The sequence below is a fragment of the Telmatherina bonti genome (assembly GCF_933228915.1).
Source record: "Telmatherina bonti genome assembly, chromosome: 2".
In the NCBI taxonomy this organism is placed as follows: domain Eukaryota; kingdom Metazoa; phylum Chordata; class Actinopteri; order Atheriniformes; family Telmatherinidae; genus Telmatherina; species Telmatherina bonti.
In genome coordinates this window covers 10,581,174-10,601,572 of record NC_136620.1, presented here as the reverse complement: position 1 = coordinate 10,601,572, position 20,399 = coordinate 10,581,174, and positions in this window count along the sequence as shown.

Below are 20,399 nucleotides of genomic sequence, written 5' to 3'. Positions count from 1 at the left end.
TTCATCTGTCTTATCTCCTCAGGTGTTACCTGGTAATGAAATTGGAGATCTGCCCAACCCTGGTTTTTCATTGGCTGCTCCAACATTGAATGCTCTAATCACCCCTATTGGTTACCTTTTAAAAGCAGCGCACCTGGAAGCTGAATCTCTTTTGTCCTGTAGGCTTGGAACCAGTATGTGGTGTGACAATGTGGACTAGGTACGTTTGGGGTGCTCTTTACGTTTCCTGCACAATGTGCATAAACACACTAGGGCTACAGCAGGGGTGTCTAAAGTCGGTCCTCAAGGACAGATGTCCTGCAGGTTTTCCATGTATCGCTGCAGCAACACCTGGCTCACATTAATCGGATCCAACAGCCAATGAAGTTCTGCACAATGACTGCTTAATTTGAGTCAGGTGTGTTGAAGCATGGAAAACCTGCAGGACATCGGCCCCAAGGACCGACTTCGGACACCACTGGTCTTGAAGTTGTTGCGACCCACTGCATATGTTCTGGTTAAGTTCGGTTTAGTAGATAAGTAAGTTAGGAGTTCGGTTTTGGTTTTCAGAGTAGCTCCTGAGTTTGGCTTTGTTTTGTTCTATTGTTTTTATTGATTTGGCACAACCACATGTCCCTTCCTTCTCCACAGGTTCCATGTTGCCCCCCCTTCCAGGAGATGTAACACAGACTTACATCAGAAAGTTGCTGTTTTAAAAGGCTTAATCTGAGATGCTCAGATACAATGACTGGACTGAAAATGTGAAAAGTATCAAATGTCCAGATAAAAAAAAAAGTAAAAATCTTAACACATTAGCAGGACTCTTGATAAAACCAACTGCTACCAGTTGTTTTGGTCTTTCTGCACAATGCTGTCAGTCCTAAAGAGAATTTACTGTTTTATGATCAAACTTCCTTCATCTGCAGCAATTCTGCATGGATATGAAGTGGTGGAGGTGAAGATGTGAAGATGGATCTAAGCTAACCTGGTAACTCAGGTTCAGAAGCAGGGTCTCAACCACACCTCTGACCAGCCGATGAGCCCCCTCATTCAGTCATCCTCCGTCTCTATTATTCCCCTAATGTGCCCTTGCTCCTTCATGTCTTCATCCTGCCGTCCTTATCGCTCATCCGTGCATTCATTCTCCCCTCCCTCATCCATTCTTATCCACCCCTCGCGGATCAGTCTTTACATCGTCCCTTCTTCTTCTTCCTCACCCATTCATTCCTTATCAACACCCACTCATCCTATCCTTCATCATCCGCTTTACCTCTTATCTTTTGCTCCATTTTAAATTTTTTTGTAAATGGGTGGGGAAGGAGGGTTTAGGGACCCCCACATTACCCTCCTCATCCCAACCTTAAAGCCTGATATGGACCGTTTGAACTTCCACATCTCTCCATAACTTCATCCATACCTTTATTAAACCAGTAAAGCCTCATTGCTGGGATGAAGGATCAGACCTACGGTGGCCTGAAACACACTTATAGGGCTACGTTGTGTATTACGTCTGGGTTTTAAGTTTCCAGTCACATCAGACATGCAAATATGCTGTCAGGTACAGAAAAAGTTTCTTCTTCACCTCTTTTATCAAACATCCATTTAGGAATTTTCCTCTCCAACTTTTCCACCTCATCATTTTTCACGCTGGCATCTTCTTCCCTCCCTGCAACTAGATAAATTCATAAATATGTTTATCTGGTGTGCCCCCTGCAGACGGCCTGTAGCTCCGTCTGACTTTTATTCCTGTTCAAGGGGAAGAAAAGGGAAGGAAAGGAAGGTGAGCAAAGCTGAGGAAAGACGCCATTGTGCAGTCATCAGAAGATGGGAGGAAGGTGGGATGACAGTGGCAACAGCAGGGAAGGGAAAAAAGAGGAAGGGATGCAGGGATAGGAAGAGCGGAAGAGTGTGTCAGGAAAGACATCAGTCACAGCACGAGCACCAGCCTATCCCTCAGTGACCTATTTTATCCTCCGTCAGCACGCTGAACGAGGGAAGAGGCTGATGAATAATGGAAGGAGAGATGGATAAGAACGAGGCTGGCTTCCTCCCTCACAGCCCCGCTTTTCTTTTTTCTCCTGCAACCTTTTTTTTTTTTTTTTTTAAACTTAAACGCCAAGACAGAAAAAGACTTATAAATAACTAAAGAGCTTTTTTGGAGGGGGGGCTGTGATGCTGACATGGGAGCACGTCGTGTGTAATCGTCAGAGATTCGTCAGTTATGTGTGGGAAAGACAGAAACCTGTGGAATATCTTCTCCAGGCTGAGGAAGAAGAATATTTCTAGCTTTTTCTAAACTTGGTGCACAGAAATAGACCTGCGAGGATGTCACGAAGAAAAATCTTAAACTCCCTTTTCTGGGAACTCGAGGGAATTCGAGCATGCTGTGTTTTCTGCAAAAAGACGTATTTTTAGCTTGGGTGTTGTTTTGATGATGAGGCAGACAACTGCATGGGGACACCTACGGTTCAGACTTATTGACAGTTCAGCGAAATGCTCTTATTGACTGCTTGGAGATGTCACACACTGTTCAAACAAACACTTCCTTTTTCACTCACATAGTGGAAGCACTGGGACTAGAAAACCATTTCTGTCCTAAAGAGTTTGAAGGAAAATGTCATTTTCAGACACAGAAAACAATAAATAACCACTGATAGTAATCAAAGTAAATGTGTAAACTAATATCTTACATTCCTTTTTTGTCTGCAAAAATGAAACACAAACACTTTTTACTTTAAAGCTAGCTCTCTTAACTCACATCAAATGCGTAAATCACTTCTACGCTGATGACATTCAGTTGTTTGCATCAGAAACTGTCTCTTTAAATGACCTCCAGATAAATTCAAACAAAACAGTGGAGGAAATATTAGTTTTGACTTCCAGGGTGTTGTGTAATGAATTACTGTGAGGACCCCGAAATTCAGCCACATACAAGGAGCTGTAAACAAATAACCAGTTTATTTGTGAATAAGGAATGTGAGATGAGACTTAGAGGATCAATCCAGGTGAATGAGCAGCTGTTAAGAGTCCAGGCTCCAGAGACAGGGTCAGGATGGAGGCAGGAGGTAAAAAGTATGGCAAAGTACTAATCCAGGACGAGAGACAAGGCTTGGGGATCCAAAGACAAAGCAAGGGTCTGTGACCAGAAAATCCAAGAAACTAGAGGCGTCCGTCGTGGGCAAGGCAAGGTGGGGAATCCTGGGACGTGAAGCAGTAGGTCGGCAACTGGAGACACTCCGTAGAACGCTGGAAAACAACTAGACATGAATCTGCTGATAATCTGGGAGAGAGGAAGAGATTGAAGAGAGTTTAAGTCAGTTGTGAGACATGAAAACCAGGTGAACTGAATGAAACTGATGAGAAACAGCAGAGGCAGTTAGGAAGCCACAGGACAGAGATAGAGTTTCCACTGATGATCAGATCAGGAAGGAAAACATGACATGTTGTATAGTCCTGGGGGTCTGCGTGTGGTTCTGTGAACTTCTCGGTCAGCACCCTTCAGTTTTCAGACCAGAGGCTCCTGAAAACCCGGGCAGACCTGGCTTTTCAGGCTGGAGCCCCCAGACTTGCCCCCATCCCTCCATGTGATCGACTCTGTGAACGCCTTCAAACTGCAGACTGCTTCACTCCGAAAAGATTTGGTTGATGTGTTTTGGTTATTTTATTAAAGTTGTTTTGTTGCTTCCATTTTATGTTCAACACTGTTATTTTCATCTGTGAAACGTGCGTCATAAATAAACTTTATTTCATATTTATTTTTTGACAGGGGTTGTATTTAAAAATAGAAAGACATTTTCTGTCTAAATTGAAAGTTTAAAACTTCATTCAAATGCTGTTATAATGTTTTAGGGGGACCTGTTTCATTGTCACACCACCGAAAATCCCATCTGCACAGCCTGTTTATGGAGAATCTGAGCAATGATAAAGTTCTGAAGCTTTAGCAGATGATGATGTTTAACATGATGATGGGAAAAAAAAGAGATCAATCTGTTGCCTGGAGATACTATGGATCACGTTTGACTTTTCAGGTTAAATTCACCCTGAAATGGGACCAGTTTCATTTCAACAAACTTTTCCAAAAGCACAAGACTGCTTAAAGGAATGTGTGTCCACGTAGAAGTCCAGAAAACGCTGCAGCTTGTAGGCTCTGTAAGTGGCCACGAAATACACCAAAAAACAGAGATGAAGACATGCAGCATGCACATAAATCACATGATGTAATCAAACATTGTTGTACTCCAAAAACAAAGAATAACAAAAGGGAAAAAACTGGAATAAAATAAAACAGTAAATAAAAGATATATAAAAACAAATACATAAACAAGATATTTGTTTATGTGATATTAAATAAACCCTCTGATCAACAACAATAAGGCTGTTCTCAGTCAGAAAGTATATCACTGTCTTTATACAAACATACACTTACACGTGCCCCCAGTTACACACAAATTACTTTACACAGTTTACAAACTACGTACCACACACACACACACACACACACACACACAAAATGATACTGACTAGATTTTCTTTGTTGAAACTCCAGCAGCAGTAAAGAGAAACTCACTGATGATTTAAAAGAAAAAGCTGTGAAGAGCCTTTTGTCAGGGTCTAGACCAGGGATGTCAAACTCCAGTCCTCGAGGGCCGGTATCCAGCAAGTTTTTGTTGTCTCCATGCTCCAACACACCTGAACGAATCCATAAATATGTTGACAAGAAGCTGCTGGATCCATTTGATTTGAATCAGCTGTGTTGGTCGAAGGAAACAACAAAAACTTGCCGGATGCCGGCGCTTTAGGAATGGAGTTTGACACCCCTTGTCAAGACGCTGCAGAGGAGCAGTGAGGATGTAATAAATATCATTGTAGCATGAAAATGAGTCTGAAACACAAACAGTATGTTGAGGCCAGAAAGTTGCATAGTTCTACATGAAAGTCCCAACTGTCCTGCTTTTAACACTTCATGTCTCTCTACCTGCCTCCCCTGTTCATGCAGAAATGAGATAACTGCAATCTGTCGCTGTGGTTGATTGGGCGGAAATGTTGTCCAGGATTTGCAGGCAGATTTCTGTGTTGCTAACTTCTGTAAGCAGTAATCCCATTGTTGTGGTCAAGAAATCGCTCTAACCCTCTCTTCTTCTTACGCCCTCTCATTAACCTGCTTGCCTTCTCGCTTTTCTTTCCTGCTTGCTTCTGCCTTTCTCTCTCTGCTACCAGTGTGTTTAGAGGCCTAAGCTGTAATCCCTCAACTCCCAGCGATTTTATGACTGTAATCTGGGCTGGAATTGGCTTAGCTTTTCCAGTCATTGGCAGGCAGAAAAACAGCCTGACTGCACGGTGGAGCTGAGAAGGACATTAAAGGTCCTGTTAGAGACTGATAGAGAAGCATTTATCCACACCAGAGATGGACTTGGATGTAATTGCATGATGTTGTAAACATTGAAAGGATAAAATGTCAGCTGGAGTTGATTGGGCTGTCATGGATATTTCACATAGTTTATCTTGGCTGAAATTACACACAAAGGTTTAGTTTTGTCAGCAAATATTTAGATCTGGAAAAATAGACCATAGTTTCTGTTGCCTTTTGATTGTCATCACAGGGATTCCTGTAAGCTACTAACTATCCATTTAACCCATTAATACCTGAGAGACGTGGGCATAGCAACACTTGCGTTACATCAGGGGTTAATGGATTGAAATGGTTGAAATCTCGTTTCTTTCAGGTATTTTACACAATAAAATGTTACAGGAAATAGCAACAGAGCTCTTATAGGTCACTGAGGACATTGCGTGCTGCTGAAAACATGAAGCTCGAGTCGAGGTGTGAGATTCTTCTGGAGGCCAAGGTTGGTGCTGCTGGTGTGTGATGCATGCATGTAGTCAGTAGCATCACTTCAGGCTAATATCAGGGAGAACAATGATAGCCAAAATGGCTAATGTGCAAAGTTTCATAACATTGTCCAAGTATGTTTAGGTAAGGAAAGTAATTGTAGATCACCTTTTACGTACCATAGAATTCATTGTGCTTTACATGAAACATTAAAAGCATTACACATTGTGTAGAGAGGCATAAAAGACAAGGACAAATAGCAAAAATCACAATAAAGGCAAAAATTAAGATAATTAAAAGAGATTAGTTGATATATTTTTTTAACTTGGTTAAACCTTTAAAAGTGTGATGAGTTTTATCCTCTTTCTGGCATTTTGTTCCACTTGTTTGCCAATTAACAGCTAAATGCTGCTTCTCCATGTTTGGTTTGGTTTCTGGTCTGGACGAGTTGACCTAAGTCTTTGGATAGAAGATCTCGGCTTGGTTTAAAAAAAGGTTTTAAAAAAATCCCCAAAAATGTGCAGCGCTCCCACAAGAAATCTGACCCTTATAAATCACGCCTTCGGCTCAACATTTGTGCACAAGGTTCCAGGTCGTGTTCTGTCCTCTACAAGCACACATTCAACCAGAAATGGTCAATACTAATGGCAATAGCAATGTGTATTTAAATGAGCCAGCTGATAAATGTTATGTCAAGGCTTTCAATCACAAACACTCAGAAAAGAGCAAAGAAATGCAATTTCACCAAAGCCGACATCGATGTGTCATTGATTATGGAGAGTCAAATTTTTATTTATTTTCATTTAATCTTTAAATAGTTTGTTTGATAACCACAGTAGTGGCAGCAAATAAAAGTGTTGTTGTAACGCTGGTTACTTCTGACCAACCAGTGAGTAGTGGACAAAATGTACAGAGTCAGAAGTCAAGCTTAAAAGGCTAAGTTTTATGACAAAAATGGTTAAAATTAAACTAAAAAAAATAAGCACATGTCCTTCAGTGTTTTTTTTTTTTTTTTTTCCCCCCCATGTCCTTCAGTGTTAGCGTGCCAGTAGGCAAACTGGGGAGAGTCAATGGAAGAGGTTGGGCCTGTTATGCAGCTCCTATCCGTGTCGCAAAGCCTTGATCAGGCTAGCAGTAGCTAAGCTAAGTCTGTCAGCCATGAACCACCGACTCAGACTTCTGCCATTCCTCCTCCTGAGCAGAACCTGCAGGTCTCCCTCTGAGCCCACCTGGACAAAATTCACCAAGCCACAGAGAGGTTAAAATACTTCCATACAAACGTCAAAAGATAAGTGTCAACTCATGTGTAAAGTTTACCTGGACACAATTCACCAAGCCACAGAGAGCCAGAATGTTGTGTGTCTGCCTCTTAAATAGGACAGTGATTTACCAACAGATGGAAAACACCTGGTTCACCACACCCACACACAGTTCCACAGCAACCACACGAAAAACAAAATGGCAATACAGCTTATATTATAAGCTATTATTATATAATATATATATATATATATATATATATATATATATATATATATATATATATATATATATATATATATATATATATATATATATATAGTATATATAAGTATTTATGTACCAGGTTACATTGTGACCATAGACTGTATATAAAAAGATGGGTGGAGCCTCCGTGAGGTCACACAGAGGTTTCTGAAGAGCTGAATTGAAACTCGGTGGGCGGTTCCTACCATCACATTCTTGGCAGGGGCATGCGCGTAGTCTTTCTCAGAAAATTGAAATATGGGCAAAGAGGTTGAGCTGAGAGGGGTGCTGTGAGCAAGGGGTGGAAGATTGACATCAAGCAAACTCAGAGCTGCCTGTAGCTACGAGCTAACCGAGCTAACCAAGAGCTAATAGGAGCTAACCAGCTAACGGAGGTAAGCAGGCTAAGTCACATTGTTAAATAAAAAAAAAAACGCGGTTGTTCTACGTTCCTCTTACTTGAAGCGGGAGATCGGGTAGCTGTCAATCAAAGGGACACGCCCCTAAATATGTTGACCTATTAAACCTAAAATAGATTTTTGAACCAGGCTGTAAACATGTTTATTTCTGCTGTGAAGTTGGTCTTTTTAACATGGGAGTCTATGGGGATTTACTCTGTTTTGAAGCCCCTAGTGGATGAAGGGGGAACTGCAGTTTTATGCACTCCAGCTAGGCTTCACTTTTAACAACCAGAGCTTGCTGCTTGCTTGTTGCCTGCCTGCGTCTGGAGGAGGATGACTCCACTACTATGCCAACGGGGCTGTGAGAAATGATAACGCACGTCGGTTGAATGTGGCTGAAATTCATCGTCTCATCAGCTGCGCTGCCAGTTTTTCTCTCTCCAAAATGTTATTGCACAAGGCTCAAAGATGGTGCACCGGTACACACTTTATTTCATTGAGTTTATTTTTATAAATAACAAACTTTTGTGCAGAAAAGTACTTGCACAACTTTCAGGTCTTGTTTAGTGCATTAGCAAGGCTTGTAAATGAGGCCCCTGGACTATAACCGGCTGCAGCAAAGTGGTTTACAACTCTAAGGAAGTGATCACTGCAAACTGTGGCAAGCTTTGACTCAGCTTCTTTTGACCACAACAAAAAGTTTGTAAGTTTTTTTTTCGTGAAATCACTGGCTTACTCTCCTTTACAGGATGTGGTGGAATGAGATTCCTCCCTCCCACATTGCACCTCCAAGCTGCAGCAGACTGCCAATCATTACTGGGCGGAGCTGGATGCCTTTATATCCAGCCAGGTGGCTCCTTCAGCAGATCTTCCTTGCCTGGAGTAGAAGACTGGTAGCTGTGGCTAGACTAGCCTGAATGCCAATTCCATTGCTCTGCATACCATTGGCAGCTTAATAGGGCATCAGCGGAGTTGGGCGGCCTCACTTCTGAGGGTTTGTGGACGGCTAAATTGGAGCCGGTGCCGGGACAGTGGTATTCCTGTTCTCTTCCTTGTGGGAGGCAACATTGGGCCTGAGGAACTGCTGCTGTTTCTGTCTCCCCTGTGATCCCTGGCCATTCATCCAGACTGTGGACGGTCAATGACCAGGTTTTGAACTGTGTACCCCCCCCCATCTTGAAGCACCACGAGTACTCTAGCACTGACTGTGGTTAGAGCCCAGCTTTAAAGGAACCATGAAGTAGCATCAGTCGGTCCAACAAACAGCCAAAACAGGTGTATCCTAAAGCTTGATCCATCCTCCATGAGAAGCGAGAACTTTGTTATTGTTCTTAAGGCCACAAGTACAGAGGCCGAGAGCGGTTGCTTTCCCCTATTGTTTTTTTTTTTTTTTTTCTCATGTGGTTACCTCACGATAACGACTTAATTTTCTTGTGATCTCCAGATAATAAAGAGCGTTTTCTCCTGATAATGGGATGATTATCTCGTTATCACGACATAACCAACTTTGTTTTCTTGAGATAATGAGATAGTTATCTCATTATAAGGACAAAACAGGGCTGGTTATTCTGTGACAGCGAGACAATTAGCCCGTGATAGCGAGATAACAGTGTTAAAAAACACATGGGACCACGACCGCTCTTTGCTTCTGTACGCAAGAGCAAGAAAAAACTTTTTTTTCGTTGTGTCCATCCATCCTCCAGGAGAAGCTTCATCTGCAGCGGGGAAGTCTTCTCTATGCAGTTCATGGCACATACCAAAATTATGTGTTTTACATTTATTAAGTGACGTCAACATTGATATAGCTACTCTTAGCTGATACATGATGAGGCTGTACACATATGCACACACAGCAGCAGGATTTATAATGTCCATTATTAGCACATTGTCTTGTTGCTGTGTCACATGTAATTGACACAGCAACTAGCTTCTCTCCTTCATTCAAACAGGACAGGGGTACTTAACACCTGTAAGGTTAGCTAGAAAAACGTCGGCTAACTCCTACCTCAACACACATGAAGACTAACCTAAGTTTAAGCACAGGAGCAATCAGGAGGGCTGGTAATAATAAAAATGTTTTGGTATGAAGTGGAAGTTAAGCATTGTGCAACAAATCCTGGTTAAAGCCAGAGGCTTACACTACTATCGCGGTTCAACAACTCAGGCAGCACATTAATCAGAAGAGAGCGCAAAGATTTCTCCCGTCTGAGTCGGGGATGGTGGGACAGTAGATCAATCGATCAAACCATTATGGCGGCCAGGGGTGGTGGTGTGTGTGTGTTGTGTGTGTGTGTGTGAGTGCGTGGTACAATGTTACTTTAAACCAGGTAGTGTATAGTTTCTACACTTTTATATTTTAGTTTTTTTTTTTAACTTAAAAAATATCATGCACTAAAAGAAAAAAAACAAATCAGATCTTAGGGGTGCTTAGCTTCAGTCTATGGGTGCTTCAGCACCCCCAAAAATGGGCTAAAACGCCTATGTTTAATGAGAATTTTTGTCCGTGGCAGGTCGGGTTGTGCATGTGGCTGCGTCCGTGTGTTTCAATGCCACATGTTGCGAAGTATTTTGCAACTTTGCAAAGTATTGTACTTTCTCACCACTGTGGTCAGCTGGTTCTACCAAAACAATCCTTTTAACCTGCATTAGCAAAAATGTGGAAGCGGCAACTTTCCATTTCATGCTTTTCTGTATTAACCACGCCCACCTCAAATGTCCAACCAATCACGTAATACTTCTCAGAGCCCCACAAGAAAAAAGTTCTGCCAGTCCGATGTGTCGAAAACTGTCTTCAAACACATCAATGAGAACAAAATGACTTCAGTTTCTTTGCAGGGCACTAAGAACAAGAAAAAAGCTTTTTCTTCTCATGGAGTTTATAGCAGGTTTAAATAGTTTTCCATTAATCAGGAAAACGTTCACCACACATGCTCTACTTTACAACGAGCTAAGACTGAATATGTTGTTCAGAAGTACATGTAGACGTGTCATATCAAGTCTTCACAGTAATCTGATTACCTCCAGAACTCCGACGATCATGTAAGAGGACTCAGAATTATATAGACAACAATCTGAGAATATGTTTATCAATAGAAATAATGTTTTTACTTATATAACTGAAAATAATCTTTATTGCATAGAAACTAATTCAAACAAATTCAGATTGAATCAATTCAGGAAATTAGTAGTGATAGCCCTTTAAAAGCAGAGTGTGTAAGATTTCAAGGCGATTCTTTCCACCACCAGGTGGCAAACACCAGGTCGTGAGCAAAACCACAAAACTGCTACCTCCACAAACCACCACAGGTTGGCAGTAATGAGCAAAACTCACCCCTCACCCCTCCTCCTTGCCAGCTCCAATGAGGGCAGGAATCGCTTGTGAGCTGTAGCTCAGAGCCGCTCTGCAATAAATGGGCTTATACTCCCCCTACTGGTGGAAAAAAGTACTTTTTTTTTTTTTACTGGTCAGAAAACATTCAAGAAAGGTCTTTGTCATTAATTAAACTTGTAATTTAATAACGCATCAAATATGGACAGACTGGGACCTACATGTTTTTAAAAAAAAACTGTCTAATCATGATTGTAGTTATTTTTTTAGTTAATTTATTTTGAAAATATTGAAAATCTTACATACTCTACCTTTAAAGAACCATTTTCATTCAAATCCATCTGCTAATTAAAAAGCAGGGAGGAAGCTGCAGTTAGATATGAAATCTGAGCAATTTCATACATTTATGATTTTTAAATGGGATGCTGAACAACTCATCATATTTCGAGCTTGGCACTTTTCTTCAGGCAGCCTTAAGAGGTTAATGCTGCTGTGTCTTCAGAAGTAAAGGTAGGAAAATATCTGGTAAATAATGGGATGCTCCTGTTATTGTACCTTCCAGCTTTGAGGCTTATTATACTCCAGAACAATATACAAAGGACTGAATATAATCATATACTGACTAAGGATGTTGCTGACTCAATAAACCAAAACTAACAAAAAGCCTCCCAATGCACAAAGTGTAATACATGAGCCAGAACTGATTTAATCTTTTTTCATCACACTGAAAGACACAGCTGAATATTCATTTTGGAGCAGTTTTTAAACCATCTGCATAATAAGGATCGTTTCAATCATCCTCAGATTTATTACTTTAAATGTTCATGTTTTAGATCCTCATGAAATGATATCTTTAGCTTGTTCCATAAATACTAAATATAAGAAAAAAGTGCTCCACACAAAACAAATACTAAGAAACAATAGAGACAATAAAAAAGATTTAAATCACTGCAACTCCAACACACCATCAAGTCCCAACAAAAAAATGGATTTTTATTAGCTTAAATGATTGCTAACCAACCACAGACATGGATCAAATACTATAAAACATCCCACAAAACTGACTGACTAGAAATCAAATACACACATACACCTAAAATTAAAACAAAGAATAAAAAAAAAAACAGCATAAAAGTTAACTAGAGAATACACACATAAAACTAAACTGACAAAATAATGTGTGAACAGACAAATTGCTAGAAATTAATATAGAATCCAGATTAACACCTAAATGTATAATCTCATTACATATCATTAGCCCCACAGTTTAACTGCTTGAATCACATTTTTATAGGCAATAATACACATTAACAGTCAATTGGCTAGACCAGTGTTTTTCAACCACTGTGCAGTGGCACACTAGTGTGCCGTGAGAGATCATCAGGTGTGCCCTGAGGGATTATCCAATTTTCACCTAACTGGTTTAAAAAGCAGCTCTGTGTTCATCCAAACAGGCCCCAATGAAAGATAATAAAATTCCTTCTTCTTGTGTTTATCTGATTTCTATTCAAGAGGCTTTGACGAGATGGACTTTATATGAATAATATGGACTTTTTAAAAAAAAAAAAACAACAAAAAAAAAACATTTTGGCTTGTGGTGTGCCCTGTGATTTTTCCATGAAAAAAGTGAACCTTGGCTCAAAAAAGGTTAAAAAACACTGGGCTTGACAGACATCACAGTTTAGCCTAAAAGTGACTTAAGCACCATGCTATGAAGCTAACAGTATAGTTTCTGAGACCCATTGATGCCTTGCAGGAGTGTGACGTCATTACGCATTCTACTATTGTGAGTACCGAACATCGATCCTCTCTGACTGAAATACGTGATCTATTCGAGCTCCAGGGAGGCTGATGTAATGTAAGACTCATGGATAATTCTCATTTTAATCTCTAAGAACTGAAAAAGATTTCTTTTAATGCCAGCTGTACTAAATTCCTGCAGATGTTTTCCAATAACTAACATCGATTGACAAGCTACCGGATTATCTACCTGATACATAACTTGTCTTCATGTACAGTCTGAATTTTTTTAAAAGCACGGATGCTTATTGTTATTCCAGAGCTCACTGGGTGGTCGACCAGAAGATCTGACATCACAAGAAACTTGTGTTGCTGTAGACCGATATCTAAGCTAAGATAGCAACCGCTATCTCTGTAGCAATATCTTTTATTAGATGCTGATAAAATGCATTTGTTACAGAAGGTGTCTAGTCAGATTCACTCTAATAACTTAAATTTCTCAAATTTATGTACAAGACACTTTAAACCCAGTTAGCAGTAGCTAAAGCTAGCTCTCTACTCACATAGAAACTTACCTAATATGAAATTAACACTGCAACAATAGTTACTTGCAGTGAGCGTCTCATTTGCCCTCCTCTTTACTGAAAGCAACTCTGACGACATTCTTCTTTTGGTAATCAATAGAAAGAAATCTCTGGATTTCCTTTCTTATCAAACTCAACTGTACAACAGATGGATGGCATGTGACAACCTGAATGAGTCATGTAGCATCAGTCACTGGTACAGGTACTCAACATGTTGGCGGTAATTTAAGTGTGGTGAAGCATGTCTGTAGCTGCTTTTCTACTACAAATGTTTGCAAAATAACAGTGATATTTGTAAGATTTAAAAAACAACAATTGTGATTTGCAGGCGTTTGCATGGAACGGTGTTTAGTGTATTAGCCTCAGTTAGACGAGATTCTACAAGAATCTGCAAGGCAGCTGCGTAGCTTTATTTTTGGGTTTTCTACTTGCTGCAGGGAATTTGACAAATCTTTCTAAAGCCTTTCTCCCTCATTTCCTTTCCCAAAACACTGAAATTTGCAGTTGCTTGTTCCACATTGCACCATCTTTATTGGACATCAACTGGTCACATGACCCTCCATGTCACATCTGGGGAAAGATTAAAATATTCATTTGGAAATTTCCTTTTCTTTTGGACAAGAATAATAAAGATAAATGTTTTTAGGAAATAGCTCAGATTAAAGTTGATGATAATGTAGGCTCAGTTAAATGGTTGAAATCGAAAACAGCATTGGGATAACAGAAACTTGCTTTAGTTTTATACCAAAGCCAATTGTTTCCCAGCCAGCTTGTCCATGTGGGACCAATAAGAGTTATTTTGGTTGGTTCTGACTTGATTTCAAATTGGGCCCATTCAGCCAGTCCACCTACATTTGTCATAGGGCTCATACAGCCCACATGGGTTTCACATATGAGGTACGCATGCAACTGAAATCACATGGGACCTGAAACATTTCCTGCTTCCAGCCCATGCTCACAAATTACCAACATAGCCAAAATTTAACCCTTATGGGCCTCACATGGACATGCTGGCTAGGATATGGGGCCTACATGGATCATGTGCAATTCACCAAGCTGGTTCCCAGCTGAAATCCAGTAAGAACCAACTTGATCCCCATATGGGCAAACAAAGGTAACGCCACCATGGAAACTGCAGATAAACCCATATGGGACCTTCACATCCAGCATAAATGTAACCCTTATGTGCCCCACATGGACATGGCTGGGTAGAGATGGCTCAGGATGGCTTATTTCCAAATGTTTTAATTAAATTATAATTCACTGAGAAATTTGCTCTACAACATGGTAAAGCAGGCTCTTAAAGGGTTTACGGGCCACATAAAGATCTTTCTTAGGTCATGTGTTTAAGTGTTTGCTTTGAGGTAGATTTTCATATTTCTTGATGTGTCCTTTTGACTGTCATTATGGCAAAATGTGGACATTAAACAGACCTGCAATACAACCAAAACTCTGTAGAGAAGACTGAGCAGTTTGATTTTGTTAGTATGGCTCAAGCATTATGAAGAAAAACAAACAACAAGGATACAACCATTTAGGTGCTGTACCAAATGTAGGATAGAAAAAAAGAACCTTATGTAATTTCTTATTAAGTGGTTAGGATTAGCTCATTGTTGCACTTATTTACCATATTCAGCTCTTAGCAACACAAACTATGAACATTTAGTCTGGAAAGCATGTTTACTGATAAAAGCTAGACAGTAATAAAGGCACAACTGATTAAATAAGACACAAGCTAGCAGATGTGCTTATAAAGCTTATAAGAAATCCTTTTCGAACTGTCAGAAACAAACCCTTCAAACATCTTTTTTAACACCATTCAAGCTCAGACAGAAGCTGAAAGTTACTCATTAATCCATCCACCTGATGGAGCGGAAGGCAAACAAATGTTGGCAATTCAGCAGGAAGAGTCTATGATAACACGTCTTCAACAAGCAGACTGGTCATGGAGAAGGAATGGTCTGAAATCACGCAGTTTACTAAGTAGGGCATTAGATTGATTGTCTCTCATTTTATTCCAGTTTCTGAACTCGAGTTCACTTTTGTATGAAAAAGTTTCACACCAGATCCGACAAAGCTGCTGATGGTGATGATTTACAATCTCAGATTAGTTATTGATGAATGCATGCTGCTTAAATGTCACTGTTACTGTAGTGGCTCTGTTACTGGTTTCATTGATTTCTCAGATCAGAACCAATATGCCCGCCAACCAGTAAAACATTTCTCTGGCTGAACCCCATCATGTGTTCCTTCTTCTGCTCTGTTAAGCCGGCGGCAGAAAGAAAACTTTTTCTGTCAATGTTAATTTGATGCTAACATAGCTGACATCCCAGCACAAATGTTGTCTTTAAAAGCATCCATGTGGCACTTTTTTACTCTTGTTAACTGATCCATCCATTTTCTTAACCGTTTAGTGGGAAGCTGGAGCCTATCCCAGCAATCATTGTGTGAGAGACAGGGTACACCCTGGACAGGTTGCCAATCCATCACATGGCCTCTTGTTAACTGCTCAAACTACTTTTTGGAAGAAGCTGAAGGTGCATTCAAAGCGCTGATAAAACCATAAACTCCAGCATGGTCCAGAAACATCCCCCAGATAAGATAAATCCCATCGTACTGAATCCAGCAGACCATTAGGTATGAAAGTAGCCAGACACATGAGGCGTTACCTGCAGTGCATTCACTTTAATGCTATTTGCTCCACTTTAACAAATCCTGGTCCACTCACATAGATAGTAGGCTCGGTTCACTGCAGTGTGAATACTCATTCACACTCTGGTGCAGACCAAAGAAGCAAGCAATGTTCCAGTAGAAAGCCAAGGGTCTCAAGGTACATTCACATCAGGATAGTCCACTAGACTCGGTCCGATTGGGGACTCGGCCCAGTTGTAGGGGGGTGTATCCATGTGGACCGAGTTTGTGTTCACGCTGCACTTTGGTCAAATGAGTCAAACCATTAGAATAATAAATACCCATTCCCACCAAAGGTGGCGCTGCGCTAGCATTCAGTAAAAGACCGTTTCCTGTACATTTGAGTTAAACATTGAGACAAAATTATTGCTGTTTTGTTTTTGTTTTTTTATTGTGTCTTATGTAAGTATACTGCAGAAATACACTGCAACAATGGACGCAGTAAGAACAACAGACGAGGCAGAAGACTCTTAAAATGATCTCCATGTATTTACCCACAATGCAACATCAAACGCAGAAAGTGAAATTTTTTTGCAGTCCACTTCCTGTATTTGGTCCGCTTGTAATGGACTGAGACCTGCATTTGTAGGTGGACCGAGTCCGCTTTGTTGATCCGAATCAGAATTTGTTTGGCGTATTCACAGCTCCCCGAACGAGGCAGACTTTCCGAGCATACGGACTCGGATTCAAATCAAAAAGGCTGATGTGAATGTGCCCTCAGTTTTCATGCAAGTGAACCCTGGTGCAGTTCATTTGCAGTATAAACAGAAATGGACCACCCAGTGACCAAAAGAGAGGAAGTGATGTAGAACGTGTTGTAGCTTAACACACTGGATAGCTCGCTGCTTCTGCTGCTGGACAGATTATAGTAAAAACTGTAGGAAGTCATAATGCTGATGTCACTCCAGTGGTACCCATAATGTGGAGCCCAGAGTTGTGATGGGGGGGTCGAAGGCAGCAATTAGATGAAAAAAACATAGATTTTTGCACAAATGTGAACAAATTTGTGAAAGTACCAATGGGCAGATAAAAGCAAAAAAAAAAAAAACCCAGACAGGTGAACCACCCCCACCTCAAGCTACTCAACTACCTAAATAACAGTTATTTTACTGTAGCAGCATTGTTCTTGTCAAATGTTCAACTAACTCCATATAAAGTAGTGTGAATTGTTTCCTTCAAGCCTCACATCATAACAGCGATGAATACAATTGTTCTGGTTTGGACTAAAGTAGCAGTTAACAAACTTATGACTAGTTTGTGCACATTTCTACACATGTTTCATTTTAAGTGTCGGGGTTCATGAGGTTGTGCTGGTGGGGTAGGGGTCCTGATATTGTGACTGATGAAAGGGGACCCTGCAGAAAAAGTTTGGGAGAAGGAAAGCAAGTTCCAGTTCCGATCCTGGCCAATAAACGATTGGTAGGTAGTAGGTCCTGGAATATCACCTCTAGTGAGCAGTTGTTGTACCTGCGGTTTGGTCCGCTGCAGCATGAGAGCAAACGAAACAAAAGTAACTGGCAAAAAAGTTGAGCAAAATTCCCGATCTAGTCAGTCTAGTCAAAGCCCCAAAACTACTCTGATCCAAGAGCAAATGGTGGGATGTAAGGGTGAATCCTGCTCAAACAAATAAATAAAAGATGCAAAATCATTAACAGAAAACAAATGAAATAATCTTAACCCTCTGAACAGCTTTTCACACTTCTGCAGACACAAACAATTATTCTCTTCTTCATTTTTATTCTTGTTTGACTTTTTATTCATTTCATTCTGATCGTTTCTATATTAACATTTCTAAAATTTAAGAAAAAAAAAAAACTCCATAAAAATATAGCTGGAATATTTTCTTTTTCCACTGTTAGACTGCATTTACAGTGCATTTTTATATATATATATATATATATATATATATATATATGTGTGTGTGTGTGTAGATTTTATTATATATTTATTTATATATTTATTTATTTATATATATATTTATATATTTATTTATTCTCCTGTGAATGGCAGTGTTGGATGACTCAATAATGTGCAGTGAAGAGGCTAATTTGCAAATATAACATCTTCATCCATGCATATACTAGAAAACAGTCTTTAACCCTTAAAGCTCAGCCCAAGAAACAGTGGGGAGAACAGTATACATGTAACATCTGAAGTCTTCATTTGCCCCCTTTAATAAAATGTCAAATAAAAAAATTGAACAATACTATGTTTTGTATAGTTACCATTTATTACTATATGAGGTGTTAAAATTATTTCAGCATCGTCTTCTGGCTCCTAGTATCCACCACAGGGCCAGAAGACAAGTATTATATTGTGTTATAAGTTTTTACCATAAAGTGATGCAAAATGTCTCAAAAATGTATGTGTTATAGGTATAAAGTGTAACTACTGACCCATCAGTCTAATGTAAGTGACATAAGGTGATTTCCAGGGCCAGTGTACAGTGTTTGACACATGTCGGCGCTCGAAAGGGGCTGTCCTTTCAGAAACTAGACATTGTAAATTTGCAGGAGTGGATCTGTCTCTCATGTGATCATGTGACCTGGAGCGCTTTGCCCCCGCCCCCCACAAGTTTGTCATGGCTGAACAAAGTAGGAAGGTGAAAACAGTGTCTGAGAAGGCCAGAAAGAGAAAGAATTGGCTGGTTGGTGAAAGAACCATGTGGATGTAAAAGCCACTCTCTGTCTGCCTCAGTGCTATCAGCCTGGTGAGTTAGCTCTTTGCCTGTTGTGCAAATGTACCAAAATGTGATGAACTTTATCACATCTATCAACCAGCGTTTATCCAAAACAAAGTCATTAAGCGCCAGATGAGCTGCAGAACGTTGCAGTATAAGTCTGTGTCTTTATTCAGCTGTTTAGTAGAAAGCTAAATGCTGCTAGTTGAGGCTAATTGACTGCATACCAAAGCTAACGTGACTCCCTAAACATTTCAGAGGTGCATACCTTAACCAGGGTCCCACGGATGGACTTTTTTGTGACAGTGTCATGTGGCCTGTAGGAAATTACAGATTTAACACCCCTAGTGGTCAAACGTTTCTCGGTATCTCTTTATATATTATACATGCAACATTATAGGGTAAAATAGGTTTTAGTTGTAGTGGACACTATGCTTTAAAGGGTGACATTGCAGATGTAGTTTTAACATAAACTTGTGAATACTGCCATTTTTTCTGGGACAGGCTTCAGATTGTGTCGTTCCTCAAACGCTGCAACTCCAACATCTCCTTATATGCTCTTCAAGTCTGTTAATGACCCGGCAATTAGAAAAAAAAAAAAGAAACAAAATAAAATTTTAAAAAGTTTTTTTTTCTTGTATATATATATAGATATATATATATATATATATCTATATCTATCTATCTATCTATCTATATATATATATATATATATATATATTATATATTATATATTATATTATATTATATATATATATATATATATATATATATATATATATATATATATATATATATATATATATATTTATATATTAAAAAATTCTAATTGTTTTGTTTTTGTGTGAACCAGCAAAAAAAGTCATGTTTGTACGATTGAAGTAAAGCCACCAATGACCCGCTAGCAGACTTTGCCAACCATAAACAGCTACAGGTGAGGCAACAGGAAGGATGTCTGCATGTGTATATATGTGTGTGTGCTTGTGTTTGACTGTCTCTTTAAAAGCCGGAGTGTGCTATTGAGCAGGGAGGGGTGGTGTTGGTGGCTAGCTGCATTGGAACAGTCCTCTCTAATGAGCAGATTTTCTGAGAGAGAGACACACAGTGATAGAACGGGAGAGAGAGAGATACAGAGATCCAGCCGTCAGAGGAGACTGTAAGAGCAAGACAGCAGGCAGGCAGGCGGGCTGTGCGTCAGCCGGTGCTCCGTAGGGAAACATGGAGATGAGCAGGAGATGCTGAAGAGGACAGAGCACAACGTAACAGGATCATATAGATGGATGTTATTTCATCAAGCAGGCAACCTGAAGGCAACCCACGCAGAGGATAAACCACTTATGGACGCAGTGGATTAAAGACCCACAGACAGACTGAGACAGAGAGAGGGAGAGGCAGAACAGAGGAGCAGAAATTAATCAATTCAGTTGTTTATTTTCTTTGCCTGTGTGTGTGTGCGCGCACTTTCTGTCAGAAAAAGTGTGTGTGTGGCTGCATATCTTGTATGCCTGCATAAGACAGCAGACTGCATTGCTGCTCTCTTCAGCAGGATAGACGGAAACAAGGCAGCCAAGCAGTACACCTTCTGCTTTTATTTTGATCTTTTTTTTTAACTCTCTCCCTCTCTCTATGCATTTGTCCGTGTGTGAAGGCTGAGAATGAC